Source organism: Somniosus microcephalus, chromosome 14, assembly GCF_052327205.1.
Source record: "Somniosus microcephalus isolate GS21.2 chromosome 14, FLI_Smic_1.0, whole genome shotgun sequence".
NCBI classification, from domain to species: Eukaryota; Metazoa; Chordata; class Chondrichthyes; order Squaliformes; family Somniosidae; genus Somniosus; species Somniosus microcephalus.
The window spans coordinates 48,333,151-48,350,165 of record NC_141000.1 but is presented as its reverse complement, the minus strand read 5'-3'; the positions used below and the strand labels follow the sequence as shown (position 1 = coordinate 48,350,165).

Genomic DNA, 17,015 nt, shown 5'->3' with positions numbered 1-17,015 from the left:
CAGAGTCACCAGGACACGGGGCAATCAGTGTCTCTGATCACTGGGCGGTCAGTGTCACTGGACACGGGGCGGTCAGTGTCACCAGGACACGGGACGGTCAGTGTCACCAGGACACGGGGCGGTCAGCGTCACCAGGACATGGGGCGGTCAGTGTCACTGGACACGGGGCGGTCAGTGTCACCAGGACACGGGGTGGTCAGAGTGACCAGGAAACGGGATGGTCTGTGTCACCAGGACACAGGGCGGTCAGTGTCAACAGGACACGGGGCGGTCAGTGTTACCAGGACACGGCGTGGTCAGTGTCACCAGGACATGGGGTGGTCAGTGTCACCAGGACACGGGGTGCTCAGTGTCACCAGGACACGGGGCAGTCGGTGTCACCAGGACACGGGGCGGTCAGAGTCACCAGCACACGGGGTGGTCAGTGTCACCAGGACACGGGGTGGTCAGTGTCACCAGGACACGGGGTGGTCAGTGTCACCAGGACACGGGGCGGTCAGTGTCACCAGGACACGGGACGGTCAGTGTCACCAGGACACGGGGCGGTCAGTGTCACCAGGACACGGGGCGGTCAGCGTCACCAGGACACGGGGCGGTCGGTGTCACCAGGACACGGGCGGTCAGTGTCACCAGGACACAGGGCGGTCAGAGTCACTGGACATTGGCTGTCAGTGTCACCAGGACACCGGGCGGTCAGTGTCACTGGACACGGGGCGGTCAGTGTCACTGGACACGGGGCGGTCAGTGTCACCAGGAAACGGAGCGGTCAGTGTCAGCAGGACACGGGGCGGTCAGTGTCAGCAGGACACGGGGCGGTCAGTGTCAGCAGGACACGGGGCGGTCAGTGTCAGCAGGACACGGGGCGGTCAGTTTCACCAGGACACGGGGCGGTCAGTTTCACCAGGACACGGGGCGGTCAGTTTCACCAGGACACGGGGCGGTCAGTTTCACCAGGACACGGGGCGGTCAGTTTCACCAGGACACGGGGCGGTCAGTTTCACCAGGACACGGGGCGGTCAGTTTCACCAGGACACGGGGCGGTCAGTGTCACTGGACACGGGGCGGTCAGTGTCACTGGACACGGGGCGGTCAGTGTCACTGGACACGGGGCGGTCAGTGTCACTGGACACGGGGCGGTCAGTGTCACTGGACACGGGGCGGTCAGTTTCACCAGGACACGGGGCGGTCAGTTTCACCAGGACACGGGGCGGTCAGTTTCACCAGGACACGGGGCGGTCAGTGTCACCGGACACGGGGCGGTCAGGGTCACTGGACACGGGGGGTCAGTGTCACCAGGACACGGGGCGGTCAGAGTCACCAGGACACGGGGCGTTCAGCGTCAACAGAACACGGGGCGGTCAGCGTCACCAGGACATTGGGCGGTCACTGTGACCAAGACACAGGGCGGACAGTGTCACTGGACATGGGGCGGTCAGAGTCACCAGGACACGGGGCAGTCAGTGTCTCTGATCACCGGGCGGTCAGTGTCACTGGACACGGGGCGGTCAGTGTCACCGGACACGGGACGGTCAGGCTCACTGGACAAGGGTGTGGTCAGTGTCCCCAGGACAAGGGGCAGTCATTGACCACAGGACACGGGGCGGTCAGTGTCACCAGGACACGGGGCGGTCAGTGTCATCAGGACACGGGGCCGTCAGTGTCACCAGGACACGGGGCGGTCAGTGTCACCAGGACACGGGGCGGTCAGTGTCATCAGGACACGGGGCCGTCAGTGTCACCAGGACACGGGGCGGTCAGTGTCACCAGGACACGGGGGCGGTCAGCGTCACCAGGACAAGGGGCGCTCAGCGTCACCAGGACACGGGGCGGTCAGCGTCACCAGGACACGGGGCGGTCAGTGTCATCAGGACACGGGGCCGTCAGTGTCACCAGGACACGGGGCGGTCAGTGTCACCAGGACACGGGGCGGTCAGTGTCATCAGGACACGGGGCCGTCAGTGTCACCAGGACACGGGGCGGTCAGTGTCACCAGGACACGGGGGCGGTCAGCGTCACCAGGACAAGGGGCGCTCAGCGTCAACAGAACGCGGGGCGGTCAGCGTCACCAGGACATTGGGCGGTCACTGTGACCAAGACACAGGGCGGACAGTGTCACTGGACATGGGGCGGTCAGTGTCACCAGGACACGGGGCGGTCAGCGTCACCAGGACACGGGGCGGTCAGTGTCATCAGGACACGGGGCCGTCAGTGTCACCAGGACACGGGGCGGTCAGAGTCACCAGGACACGGGGCGTTCAGCGTCAACAGAACACGGGGCGGTCAGCGTCACCAGGACATTGGGCGGTCACTGTGACCAAGACACAGGGCGGACAGTGTCACTGGACATGGGGCGGTCAGAGTCACCAGGACACGGGGCAGTCAGTGTCTCTGATCACCGGGCGGTCAGTGTCACTGGACACGGGGCGGTCAGTGTCACCGGACACGGGACGGTCAGGCTCACTGGACAAGGGTGTGGTCAGTGTCCCCAGGACAAGGGGCAGTCATTGACCACAGGACACGGGGCGGTCAGTGTCACCAGGACACGGGGCGGTCAGTGTCATCAGGACACGGGGCCGTCAGTGTCACCAGGACACGGGGCCGTCAGTGTCACCAGGACACGGGGCGGTCAGCGTCACCAGGACACGGGGCGGTCAGCGTCACCAGGACACGGGGCGGTCGGCGTCACCAGGACACGGGCGGTCAGTGTCACCAGGACACAGGGCGGTCAGAGTCACTGGACATTGGCTGTCAGTGTCACCAGGACACCGGGCGGTCAGTGTCACTGGACACGGGGCGGTCAGTGTCACTGGACACGGGGCGGTCAGTGTCACCAGGAAACGGGGCGGTCAGTGTCAGCAGGACACGGGGCGGTCAGTGTCAGCAGGACACGGGGCGGTCAGTGTCAGCAGGACACGGGGCGGTCAGTGTCAGCAGGACACGGGGCGGTCAGTTTCACCAGGACACGGGGCGGTCAGTTTCACCAGGACACGGGGCGGTCAGTTTCACCAGGACACGGGGCGGTCAGTTTCACCAGGACACGGGGCGGTCAGTTTCACCAGGACACGGGGCGGTCAGTTTCACCAGGACACGGGGCGGTCAGTGTCACCAGGACACGGGGCGGTCAGTGTCACTGGACACGGGGCGGTCAGTGTCACTGGACACGGGGCGGTCAGTGTCACTGGACACGGGGCGGTCAGTGTCACTGGACACGGGGCGGTCAGTGTCACTGGACACGGGGCGGTCAGTGTCACTGGACACGGGGCGGTCAGTGTCACTGGACACGGGGCGGTCAGTGTCACTGGACACGGGGCGGTCAGTGTCACTGGACACGGGGCGGTCAGTGTCACTGGACACGGGGCGGTCAGTGTCACTGGACACGGGGCGGTCAGTTTCACCAGGACACGGGGCGGTCAGTTTCACCAGGACACGGGGCGGTCAGTTTCACCAGGACACGGGGCGGTCAGTGTCACCGGACACGGGGCGGTCAGGGTCACTGGACACGGGGGGTCAGTGTCACCAGGACACGGGGCGGTCAGAGTCACCAGGACACGGGGCGTTCAGCGTCAACAGAACACGGGGCGGTCAGCGTCACCAGGACATTGGGCGGTCACTGTGACCAAGACACAGGGCGGACAGTGTCACTGGACATGGGGCGGTCAGAGTCACCAGGACACGGGGCAGTCAGTGTCTCTGATCACCGGGCGGTCAGTGTCACTGGACACGGGGCGGTCAGTGTCACCGGACACGGGACGGTCAGGCTCACTGGACAAGGGTGTGGTCAGTGTCCCCAGGACAAGGGGCAGTCATTGACCACAGGACACGGGGCGGTCAGTGTCACCAGGACACGGGGCGGTCAGTGTCATCAGGACACGGGGCCGTCAGTGTCACCAGGACACGGGGCGGTCAGTGTCACCAGGACACGGGGCGGTCAGTGTCATCAGGACACGGGGCCGTCAGTGTCACCAGGACACGGGGCGGTCAGTGTCACCAGGACACGGGGGCGGTCAGCGTCACCAGGACAAGGGGCGCTCAGCGTCACCAGGACACGGGGCGGTCAGCGTCACCAGGACACGGGGCGGTCAGTGTCATCAGGACACGGGGCCGTCAGTGTCACCAGGACACGGGGCGGTCAGTGTCACCAGGACACGGGGCGGTCAGTGTCATCAGGACACGGGGCCGTCAGTGTCACCAGGACACGGGGCGGTCAGTGTCACCAGGACACGGGGGCGGTCAGCGTCACCAGGGCAAGGGGCGCTCAGCGTCAACAGAACACGGGACGGTCAGCGTCACCAGGACATTGGGCGGTCACTGTGACCAAGACACAGGGCGGACAGTGTCACTGGACATGGGGCGGTCAGTGTCACCAGGACACGGGGCGGTCAGCGTCACCAGGACACGGGGCGGTCAGTGTCATCAGGACACGGGGCCGTCAGTGTCACCAGGACACGGGGCGGTCAGAGTCACCAGGACACGGGGCGTTCAGCGTCAACAGAACACGGGGCGGTCAGCGTCACCAGGACATTGGGCGGTCACTGTGACCAAGACACAGGGCGGACAGTGTCACTGGACATGGGGCGGTCAGAGTCACCAGGACACGGGGCAGTCAGTGTCTCTGATCACCGGGCGGTCAGTGTCACTGGACACGGGGCGGTCAGTGTCACCGGACACGGGACGGTCAGGCTCACTGGACAAGGGTGTGGTCAGTGTCCCCAGGACAAGGGGCAGTCATTGACCACAGGACACGGGGCGGTCAGTGTCACCAGGACACGGGGCGGTCAGTGTCATCAGGACACGGGGCCGTCAGTGTCACCAGGACACGGGGCGGTCAGTGTCACCAGGACACGGGGCGGTCAGTGTCATCAGGACACGGGGCCGTCAGTGTCACCAGGACACGGGGCGGTCAGTGTCACCAGGACACGGGGGCGGTCAGCGTCACCAGGACAAGGGGCGCTCAGCGTCACCAGGACACGGGGCGGTCAGCGTCACCAGGACACGGGGCGGTCAGCGTCACCAGGACACGGGGCGGTCAGCATCACCAGGACATGGGGCGGTCAGTGTCACTGGACACGGGTCGGTCAGTGTCACCGGACACGGGTCGGTCAGTGTCACCGGACACGGGACGGTCAGTGTCCCCAGGACAAGGGGCGGTAAGTGTCCCCAGGACACGGGGCGGTCAGTGTCACCAGGACACGGGGGCGGTCAGCGTCACCAGGGCAAGGGGCGCTCAGCGTCACCAGGACACGGGGCGGTCAGCGTCACCAGGACACGGGGCGGTCAGCGTCACCAGGACACGGGGCGGTCAGCGTCACCAGGACACGGGGCGGTCAGCGTCACCAGGACACGGGGCGGTCAGCATCACCAGGACATGGGGCAGTCAGTGTCACTGGACACGGGTCGGTCAGTGTCACCGGACACGGGACGGTCAGTGTCCCCAGGACAAGGGGCGGTAAGTGTCCCCAGGACACGGGGCGGTCAGTGTCACCGGACACGGGGCGGTCAGCGTCACCGGACACGGGGTGGGCGGTGTCACCAGGACACGGGGCGGTCGGTGTCACCAGAACACGGGGCGGTCGGTGTCACCAGGACACGGGGCAGTCGTTGTCACTGGACACAGGGCTGTCAGTGTCACCAGGACACGGGGTGGTCAGAGTCACCGGGAAACGGAGCGGTCAGTGTCACCAGGCCACGGTGCGGTCAGCGTCACTGGACACGGGGCGGTCAGGTTCACAAGGACACCGGGCAGTCATTTTCACCGGGCAGTCAGTGTCTCTGGACACCGGGTGCTCAGTGTCACTGGACATGGGGCGTTCAGTGTCACCGGACACGGGATGGTCAGAGTCACCAGGACACGGAGCGGTAAGTGTCACCAGGACACGGGGCGGTCAGTGTCACTGGAGACGGGGGGGGGGTCAGTTTCACCAGGACACGGGGCGGTCAGTGTCACCGGTCACGGGGCGGTCAGTGTCACCAGGACACGGGGTGGTCAGTGTCCCCAGGACACGGGGCGGTCAGTGTCACCAGGACACGGGGCGGTCAGTGTCACCAGGACACGGGGCGGTCAGTGTCACCAGGAGACGGGGCGGTCAGAGTCACCAGGACACGGGGCGGTCAGTGTCACCAGGACACGGGGCGGTCAGTGTCACCAGGACACGGCGTGGTCAGGGTCACTGGACACGGGGCGGTCAGGGTCACTGGACACGGGGCGGTCAGTGTCACCAGGACATGGGGCGGTCAGTGTCACCAGGACACCGGGCGGTCACTGTCACCGGGCGGTCAGTGTGTCTGGACACGTGGCGGTCACTGTCACCGGACACGGGACGGTCAGGATCACTGGACATGGGGGGATCAGTGCCACTAGGACAGGGGGTGGTCAGCGTCACCAGGACATGGGGCGGTCAGCGTCACCAGGACACGGGGCAGTCAGTGTCACTGGACATGGGGCGGTCAGAGTCAGCAGGACACGGGGCGGTGAGTGTCACTGGACACGGGGCGGTCAGTGTCATTGAACACGGGGCGGCCAGTGTCACCAGGACACGGGGCTGTCAGATTCACCAGGACACGGGGCGGTCAGATTCACCAGGACACGGGGCGGTCAGCGTCACCAGGACATGGGGCGGTCAGTGTCACTGGACACGGGGCGGTCAGTGTCACCAGGACACGGGGTGGTCAGAGTGACCACGAAACGGGATGGTCAGTGTCACCAGGACACAGGGCGGTCAGTGTCAACAGGACACGGGGCGGCCAGTGTTAACAGGACACGGTGCGGTCAGAATCATCAGGACATGGGGCGGTCAGTGTCAGCAGACACGGGATGGTCAGCGTCACTGGACACGGGGCGCTCAGGGTCCCCAGGCAGTCATTTTCACCGGGCAGTCAGTGTCTCTGGACACCGGGCGGTCAGTGTCACTGGACACGGGGCAGTCAGTGTCACCGGACACGGGATGGTCAGGGTCACCGGACACGGGGGGGGGGGGGGCAGTGTTACCGGACACAGGGGGGGTCAGTGTCACCAGGACACGGGGCGGTCAGTGTCCCCAGGACACGGGGCGGTCAGTGTCACCAGGACACGGGGCGGTCAGTGTCACCGGACATGGGGCGGTCAGTTTCAACGGACACGGGGCTGGCAGTGTCACCAGGACATGGGGCGGTCGGTGTCACCAGGACACGAGCGGTCAGTGTCACCAGGACACAGGGCGGTCAGAGTCACTGGACATTGGCTGTCAGTGTCACCAGGACACCGGGCAGTCAGTGTCACTGGACACGGGGCGGTCAGTGTCACTGGACACGGGGCGGTCAGTGTCCCCAGGAAACTGAGTGGTCAGTGTCACCAGGACGCGGGGCAATCAGTGTCACTGGACGCGGGGCGGTCAGTGTCACTGGACACGGTGCGGTCAGTGTCACTGGACACGGGACGGTCAGTTTCACCAGGACATGGGGCGGTCAGTTTCACCAGGACACGGGGCGGTCAGCGTCACCAGGACATGGGGCGGTTAATGTCACTGGACGCAGGGCGGTCAGTATCACCAGGACACGGGGCGGTAACTGTCACCAGGACACAGGGCGGTCAGTGTCACTGGACATGGGGCGGTCAGAGTCACCAGGACACGGGGCAATCAGTGTCTCTGATCACTGGGCGGTCAGTGTCACTGGACACGGGGCGGTCAGTGTCACCGGACACGTGACGGTCAGGCTCAGTGGACAAGGGGGGGGTCAGTGTCCCCAGGACAAGGGGCAGTCATTGACCACAGGACACAGGGAGGTCAGTGTCCCCAGGACACGGGGCGGTCAGTGTCACCAGGACACGGGGCGGTCAGTGTCACCAGGACACGGGGCGGTCAGTGTCACCAGGACACGGGGCGGTCAGTGTCACCAGGACACGGGGCGGTCAGTGTCACCAGGACACAGGGGCGGTCAGCGTCACCAGGACAAGGGGCGCTCAGCGTCACCAGGACACGGGGCGGTCAGTGTCACTAGACACGCGTCGGTCAGTGTCACCGGAGACGGGACGGTCAGTGTCCCCAGGACACGGGGTGGTAAGTGTCCCCAGGACACGTGGCGGTCAGCGTCACCGGACATGGGGCGGGCGGTGTCACCAGGACACGGGGCGGTCGGTGTCACCAGGACACGGGGCGGTCGGTGTCACCAGGACACGGGGCGGTCAGAGTCACCAGCACACGGGGCGGTCAGAGTCACCAGGACACGGGGCGGTCAGTGTCACCAGGACACGGGGTGGTCAGAGTCACCAGGAAACGGAGCAGTCAGTGTCACCAGGACACGGGGCGGTCAGTGTCACTGGACACAGGGCGGTCAGTGTCCCCAGGACAAGGGGCGGTGATTGACCACAGGACACGGGGACGTCAGTGTCACCAGGACACGGGGCGGTCAGTGTCACCAGGACACGGGGCGGTCAGTGTCATTGGACACGGGGCTGTCAGTGTCACCAGGACACGGGGCGGTCAGTGTCACTGGACACAGGGCGGTCAGTGTCACCAGGACACGGGGCGGTCAGATTCACCAGGACACGGGGCGGTCAGTGTCAACAGGACACGGGGCGGTCAGTGTTACCAGGACATGGTGCGGTCAGAGTCATCAGGACACGGGGCGGTCAGTGTCAGCAGACACGGGGCGGTCAGCATCACTGGACACGGGGCTCTCAGGGTCACCAGGACACCGGGCAGTCATTTTCACTGGGCAGTCAGTGTCTCTGGACACCGGGCGGTCAGTGTCACTGGACACGGGGCGGTCAATGTCACCGGACACGGGATGGTCAGGGTCACCGGACACGGGGGGGGGGGTCAGTGTTACCGGACACAGGGGGGGCTAGTGTCACCACGACACGGGGCGGTCAGTTTCCACAGGACACGGGGCGGTCATTGTCACCAGGACACGGGGCGGTCAGTGTCACCAGGACACGGGGCGGTCAGTGTCACCGGACACGGGGCGGTCAGTTTCAACGGACACGGGGCGGTCAGTGTCACCAGGACATGGGGCGGTCGGTGTCACCAGGACACGGGCGGTCAGTGTCACCAGGACTCAGGGCGGTCAGTGTCACTGGACACCGGGCGGTCAGTGTCACTGGACACGGGGCGGTCAGTGTCACTGGAAACGGGGCAGTCAGTGTCACCGGACACGGGGCGGTCAGTGTCACCGGACACGGGGCGGGCAGTGTCACCAGGACACGGGGCAGTCAGTGTCACCAGGACACGGGGCGGTCGGTGTCACCAGGAAACGGGGCGGTCAGTGTCCCCAGGACAAGGGGTGGTCAGTGTCACCAGGACACGGGGTGGTCAGTGTCACCAGGACACGGGGCGGTCAGTGTCACCAGGACATGGGGTGGTCAGTGTCCCCAGGACAAGGGGTGGTCAGTGTCACCAGGACACAGGGCGGTCAGTGTCAACAGGACACGGGGCGGTCAGTGTTACCAGGACACGGGGTGGTCAGTGTCACCAGGACATGGGGCGGTCAGAGTCACCAGGACACGGGGTGGTCAGTGTCACCAGGACATGGGGTGGTCAGTGTCACCAGGACACGGGGCGGTCAGTGTCACCAGGACACGGGGCGGTCAGTGTCACCAGGACATGGGGTGGTCAGTGTCCCCAGGACAAGGGGTGGTCAGTGTCACCAGGACACGGGGTGGTCAGTGTCACCAGGACACGGGGTGGTCAGTGTCACCAGGACATGGGGTGGTCAGTGTCACCAGGACACGGGGTGGTCAGTGTCACCAGGACACGGGGCGGTCAGTGTCACCAGGACACGGGGCGGTCAGATTCACCAGGACACGGGGCGGTCTGTGTCACTAGGACACGGGGCAGTCAGATTCACTAGGACACGGGGCGGTCTGTGTCACTAGGACACGGGGCGGTCAGTGTCATTGAACACGGGGCGGTCAGTGTCACCAGGACACGGGGCGGTCAGTGTCACTGGACACGGGGCGGTCAGTGTCACCAGGACACGGGGTGGTCAGAGTGACCAGGAAACGGGATGGTCTGTGTCACCAGGACACAGGGCGGTCAGTGTCAACAGGACACGGGGCGGTCAGTGTTACCAGGACACGGTGCGGTCAGAATCATCAGGACACGGGGCGGTCAGTGTCAGCAGAGACGGGGCGGTCAGCGTCACTGGACACGGGGCGCTCAGGGTCACCAGGACACCGGGCAGTCATTTTCACCGGGCAGTCAGTGTCTCTGGACACGGGGCGGTCAGTGTCACCGGACACGGGGGGGGGTCAGTGTCACCGGACACAGGGGGGGTCAGTGTCACCACGACACGGGGCGGTCAGTTTCCCCAGGACACGGGGCGGTCATTGTCCCCAGGACACGGGGCGGTCAGTGTCACCGGACACGGGGCGGTCAGTGTCAACGGACACGGGGCGGTCAGTGTCACCGGACACGGGGCGGTCAGTATCAACGGACACGGGGCGGGCGGTGTCACCAGGACATGGGGCGGTCGGTGTCACCAGGACACGGGCGGTCAGTGTCACCAGGACACAGGGCGGTCAGAGTCACTGGACATTGGCTGTCAGTGTCACCATGACACCGGGCGGTCAGTGTCACTGGACACGGGGCGGTCAGTGTCACTGGACACGGGGCGGTCAGTGTCACTGGACACGGGGCGGTCAGTGTCACTGGACACGGGGCGGTCAGTGTCACTGGACACGGGGCGGTCAGTGTCACTGGACACGGGGCGGTCAGTGTCACTGGACACGGGGCGGTCAGTGTCACTGGACACGGGGCGGTCTGTGTCACTGGACACGGGGCGGTCTGTGTCACTGGACACGGGGCGGTCTGTGTCACTGGACACGGGGCGGTCAGTGTCACTGGACACGGGGCGGTCAGTGTCACTGGACACGGGGCGGTCAGTGTCACTGGACACGGGGCGGTCTGTGTCACTGGACACGGGGCGGTCAGTGTCACTGGACACGGGGCGGTCTGTGTCACTGGACACGGGGCGGTCTGTGTCACTGGACACGGGGCGGTCAGTTTCACCAGGACACGGGGCGGTCAGTTTCACCAGGACACGGGGCGGTCAGTTTCACCAGGACACGGGGCGGTCAGTGTCACCAGGACATGGGGTGGTCAGAGTCACCAGGACACGGGGATGGTCAGTGTCAACAGGACACGGGGCGGTCAGTGTCACCAGGACACGGGGCAGTCGGTGTCACCAGGACACGGGGCGGTCAGAGTCACCAGGACACGGGGCGGTTAGTGTCACTGGACTCAGGGCGGTCAGTGTCACCAGGACATGGGGCGGTAACTGTCACCAGGACACGGGGCGGTCAGTGTCACCGGACACGGGGCGGTCAGTTTCAACGGACACGGGGCGGGCAGTGTCACCAGGACATGGGGCGGTCGGTGTCACCAGGACACGGGCGGTCAGTGTCACCAGGACTCAGGGCGGTCAGAGTCACTGGACATGGGCGGTCAGTGTCACCAGGACACCGGGCGGTCAGTGTCACTGGACACCGGGCGGTCAGTGTCACTGGACACGGGGCGGTCAGTGTCACGAGGAAACGGAGTGGTCAGTGTTACCAGGACACGGGGCGGTCAGTGTCACTGGACACGGGGCGGTCAGTGTCACTGGAAACGGGGCAGTCAGTGTCACTGGACACGGGGCGCTCAGTGACAGCAGGAGACGGGGCGGTCTGTGTCCCCAGGACACAGGGCGGTCAGTGTCACCGGACACGGGGCGGTCAGTGTCACCGGACACGGGGCGGTCAGTGTCACCGGGCACGGGGCGGTCAGTGTCACCGGACACGGGGCGGGCGGTGTCACCAGGACACGGGGCGGGCGGTGTCACCAGGACACGGGGCGGTCGGTGTCACCAGGACACGGGGCGGTCAGTGTCACCGGGCACGGGGCGGTCAGTGTCACCGGACACGGGGCGGGCGGTGTCACCAGGACACGGGGCGGGCGGTGTCACCAGGACACGGGGCGGTCGGTGTCACCAGGACACGGGGCGGTCAGTGTCACCGGACACGGGGCGGTCAGTGTCACCGGACACGGGGCGGTCAGTGTCACCGGGCACGGGGCGGTCAGTGTCACCGGACACGGGGCGGGCGGTGTCACCAGGACACGGGGCGGGCGGTGTCACCAGGACACGGGGCGGTCGGTGTCACCAGGACACGGGGCGGTCAGAGTCACCAGGACACGGGGTGGTCAGAGTCACCAGGACAGGGGGCGGTCGTTGTCACCTGGACACGGGGCGGTCGGTGTCACCAGGACACGGGGCAGTCGGTGTCACCAGGACACGGGGCGGGCAGTGTCACCAGGACACGGGGCGGTCAGTGTCACCAGGACACGGGGCAGTCGGTGTCACCAGGACACGGGGCGGTCAGAGTCACCAGGACACGGGGTGGTCAGTGTCACCAGGACACGGGGTGGTCAGTGTCACCAGGACACGGGGTGGTCAGTGTCACCAGGACACGGGGCGGTCAGTGTCACCAGGACACGGGGCGGTCAGTGTCACCAGGACACGGGGCGGTCAGCGTCACCAGGACATGGGGCGGTCAGTGTCACTGGACACGGGGCGGTCAGTGTCACCAGGACACGGGACGGTCAGTGTCACCAGGACACGGGGCGGTCAGCGTCACCAGGACATGGGGCGGTCAGTGTCACTGGACACGGGGCGGTCAGTGTCACCAGGACACGGAGTGGTCAGAGTGACCAGGAAACGGGATGGTCTGTGTCACCAGGACACAGGGCGGTCAGTGTCAACAGGACACGGGGCGGTCAGTGTTACCAGGACACGGGGTGGTCAGTGTCACCAGGACATGGGGTGGTCAGTGTCACCAGGACACGGGGTGCTCAGTGTCACCAGGACACGGGGCGGTCGGTTTCACCAGGACACGGGGCGGTCAGAGTCACCAGGACACGGGGTGGTCAGTGTCACCAGGACATGGGGTGGTCAGTGTCACCAGGACACGGGGCGGTCAGTGTCACCAGGACACGGGGCGGTCAGCGTCACCAGGACATGGGGCGGTCAGTGTCACTGGACACGGGGCGGTCAGTGTCACCAGGACATGGTACGGTCAGTGTCACCAGGACACGGGGCGGTCAGTGTTACCAGGACACGGGCCGGTCAGTGTTACCAGGACACGGTGCGGTCAGAATCATCAGGACACGGGGCGGTCAGTGTCAGCAGAGACGGGGCGGTCAGCATCACTGGACACGGGGCGGTCAGCGTCACCAGGACACGGGACGGTCAGTGTCACCAGGACACGGGGCGGTCAGCGTCACCAGGACACGGGGCGGTCAGTGTCACTGGACACGGGGCGGTCAGTGTCACCAGGACACGGGGTGGTCAGAGTGACCAGGAAACGGGATGGTCTGTGTCACCAGGACACAGGGCGGTCAGTGTCAACAGGACACGGGGCGGTCAGTGTTACCAGGACACGGGGCGGTCAGTGTTACCAGGACACGGGGCGGTCAGTGTTACCAGGACACGGGGCGGTCAGAATCATCAGGACACGGGGCGGTCAGTGTCAGCAGAGACGGGGCGGTCAGTGTCAGCAGAGACGGGGCGGTCAGCGTCACTGGACACGGGGCGCTCAGGGTCACCAGGACACCGGGCAGTCATTTTCACCGGGCAGTCAGTGTCTCTGGACACGGGGCGGTCAGTGTCACCGGACACGGGATGGTCAGGGTCACCGTTAGCGGACACAGGGGGGGTCAGTGTCACTACGACACGGGGCGGTCAGTTTCCCCAGGACACGGGGCGGTCATTGTCCCCAGGACACGGGGCGGTCAGTGTCACCAGGACACGGGGCGGTCAGTGTCACCGGACACGGGGCGGTCAGTATCAACGGACACGGGGCGGGCGGTGTCACCAGGACATGGGGCGGTCGGTGTCACCAGGACACGGGCGGTCAGTGTCACCAGGACACAGGGCGGTCAGAGTCACTGGACATTGGCTGTCAGTGTCACCAGGACACCGGGCGGTCAGTGTCACTGGACACGGGGCGGTCAGTGTCACTGGACACGGGGCGGTCAGTGTCACTGGACACGGGGCGGTCAGTGTCACTGGACACGGGGCGGTCAGTGTCACTGGACACGGGGCGGTCAGTGTCACTGGACACGGGGCGGTCTGTGTCACTGGACACGGGGCGGTCAGTGTCACTGGACACGGGGCGGTCTGTGTCACTGGACACGGGGCGGTCTGTGTCACTGGACACGGGGCGGTCAGTTTCACCAGGACACGGGGCGGTCAGTTTCACCAGGACACGGGGCGGTCAGTTTCACCAGGACACGGGGCGGTCAGTGTCACCAGGACATGGGGTGGTCAGAGTCACCAGGACACGGGGATGGTCAGTGTCAACAGGACACGGGGCGGTCAGTGTCACCAGGACACGGGGCAGTCGGTGTCACCAGGACACGGGGCGGTCAGAGTCACCAGGACACGGGGCGGTTAGTGTCACTGGACTCGGGGCGGTTAGTGTCACTGGACTCAGGGCGGTCAGTGTCACCAGGACATGGGGCGGTAACTGTCACCAGGACACGGGGCGGTCAGTGTCACCGGACACGGGGCGGTCAGTTTCAACGGACACGGGGCGGGCAGTGTCACCAGGACATGGGGCGGTCGGTGTCACCAGGACACGGGCGGTCAGTGTCACCAGGACTCAGGGCGGTCAGAGTCACTGGACATGGGCGGTCAGTGTCACCAGGACACCGGGCGGTCAGTGTCACTGGACACCGGGCGGTCAGTGTCACTGGACACGGGGCGGTCAGTGTCACGAGGAAACGGAGTGGTCAGTGTTACCAGGACACGGGGCGGTCAGTGTCACTGGACACGGGGCGGTCAGTGTCACTGGAAACGGGGCAGTCAGTGTCACTGGACACGGGGCGCTCAGTGACAGCAGGAGACGGGGCGGTCTGTGTCCCCAGGACACAGGGCGGTCAGTGTCACCGGACACGGGGCGGTCAGTGTCACCGGACACGGGCCGGTCAGTGTCACCGGACACGGGGCGGTCAGTGTCACCGGACACGGGGCGGTCAGTGTCACCGGACACGGGGCGGGCAGTGTCACCAGGACACGGGGCGGTCGGTGTCACCAGGACACGGGGCGGTCGGTGTCACCAGGACACGGGGCGGTCGGAGTCACCAGGACACGGGGCGGTCAGAGTCACCAGGACACTGGGTGGTCAGAGTCACCAGGACACGGGGTGGTCAGAGTCACCAGGACACGGGGCGGTCGTTGTCACCTGGACACGGGGCGGTCGGTGTCACCAGGACACGGGGCAGTCGGTGTCACCAGGACACGGGGCGGTCAGAGTCACCAGGACACGGGGCGGTCAGTGTCACCAGGACACGGGGCAGTCGGTGTCACCAGGACACGGGGCGGGCAGTGTCACCAGGACACGGGGCGGTCAGTGTCACCAGGACACGGGGCAGTCGGTGTCACCAGGACACGGGGCGGTCAGAGTCACCAGGACACGGGGTGGTCAGTGTCACCAGGACACGGGGTGGTCAGTGTCACCAGGACACGGGGTGGTCAGTGTCACCAGGACACGGGGCGGTCAGTGTCACCAGGACACGGGGCGGTCAGTGTCACCAGGACACGGGGCGGTCAGCGTCACCAGGACATGGGGCGGTCAGTGTCACTGGACACGGGGCGGTCAGTGTCACCAGGACACGGGACGGTCAGTGTCACCAGGACACGGGGCGGTCAGCGTCACCAGGACATGGGGCGGTCCGTGTCACTGGACACGGGGCGGTCAGTGTCACCAGGACACGGGGTGGTCAGAGTGACCAGGAAACGGGATGGTCTGTGTCACCAGGACACAGGGCGGTCAGTGTCAACAGGACACGGGGCGGTCAGTGTTACCAGGACACGGGGTGGTCAGTGTCACCAGGACATGGGGTGGTCAGTGTCACCAGGACACGGGGTGCTCAGTGTCACCAGGACACGGGGCGGTCGGTGTCACCAGGACACGGGGTGGTCAGTGTCACCAGGACACGGGGTGGTCAGTGTCACCAGGACACGGGGTGGTCAGAGTGACCAGGAAACGGGATGGTCTGTGTCACCAGGACACAGGGCGGTCAGTGTCAACAGGACACGGGGCGGTCAGTGTTACCAGGACACGGGGTGGTCAGTGTCACCAGGACATGGGGTGGTCAGTGTCACCAGGACACGGGGTGCTCAGTGTCACCAGGACACGGGGCGGTCGGTGTCACCAGGACACGGGGCGGTCAGAGTCACCAGGACACGGGGCGGTCAGTGTCACCAGGACACGGGGTGGTCAGTGTCACCAGGACACGGGGTGGTCAGTGTCACCAGGACACGGGGTGGTCAGTGTCACCAGGACACGGGGCGGTCAGTGTCACCAGGACACGGGGCGGTCAGCGTCACCAGGACATGGGGCGGTCAGTGTCACTGGACACGGGGCGGTCAGTGTCACCAGGACACGGGACGGTCAGTGTCACCAGGACACGGGGCGGTCAGTGTTACCAGGACACGGGGCGGTCAGTGTTACCAGGACACGGTGCGGTCAGAATCATCAGGACACGGGGCGGTCAGTGTCAGCAGAGACGGGGCGGTCAGCGTCACTGGACACGGGGCGGTCAGCGTCACCAGGACACGGGACGGTCAGTGTCACCAGGACACGGGGCGGTCAGCGTCACCAGGACATGGGGCGGTCAGTGTCACTGGACACGGGGCGGTCAGTGTCACCAGGACACGGGGTGGTCAGAGTGACCAGGAAACGGGATGGTCTGTGTCACCAGGACACAGGGCGGTCAGTGTCAACAGGACACGGGGCGGTCAGTGTTACCAGGACACGGGGCGGTCAGTGTTACCAGGACACGGGGCGGTCAGTGTTACCAGGACACGGTGCGGTCAGAATCATCAGGACACGGGGCGGTCAGTGTCAGCAGAGACGGGGCGGTCAGCGTCACTGGACACGGGGCGCTCAGGGTCACCAGGACACCGGGCAGTCATTTTCACCGGGCAGTCAGTGTCTCTGGACACGGGGCGGTCAGTGTCACCGGACACGGGATGGTCAGGGTCACCGTTAGCGGACA

At 65.8% G+C, this 17,015-nt stretch overlaps 1 protein-coding gene across 8 annotated transcripts in view; it reads right to left on the bottom strand.

Moving 5' to 3' along the window:
• dmd (dystrophin) overlaps positions 1 to 17,015 on the bottom strand; it is a 2,562,635-nt gene that overhangs the window by 413,726 nt on the left and 2,131,894 nt on the right. The gene's annotated exons all lie outside the window — the stretch shown is intronic.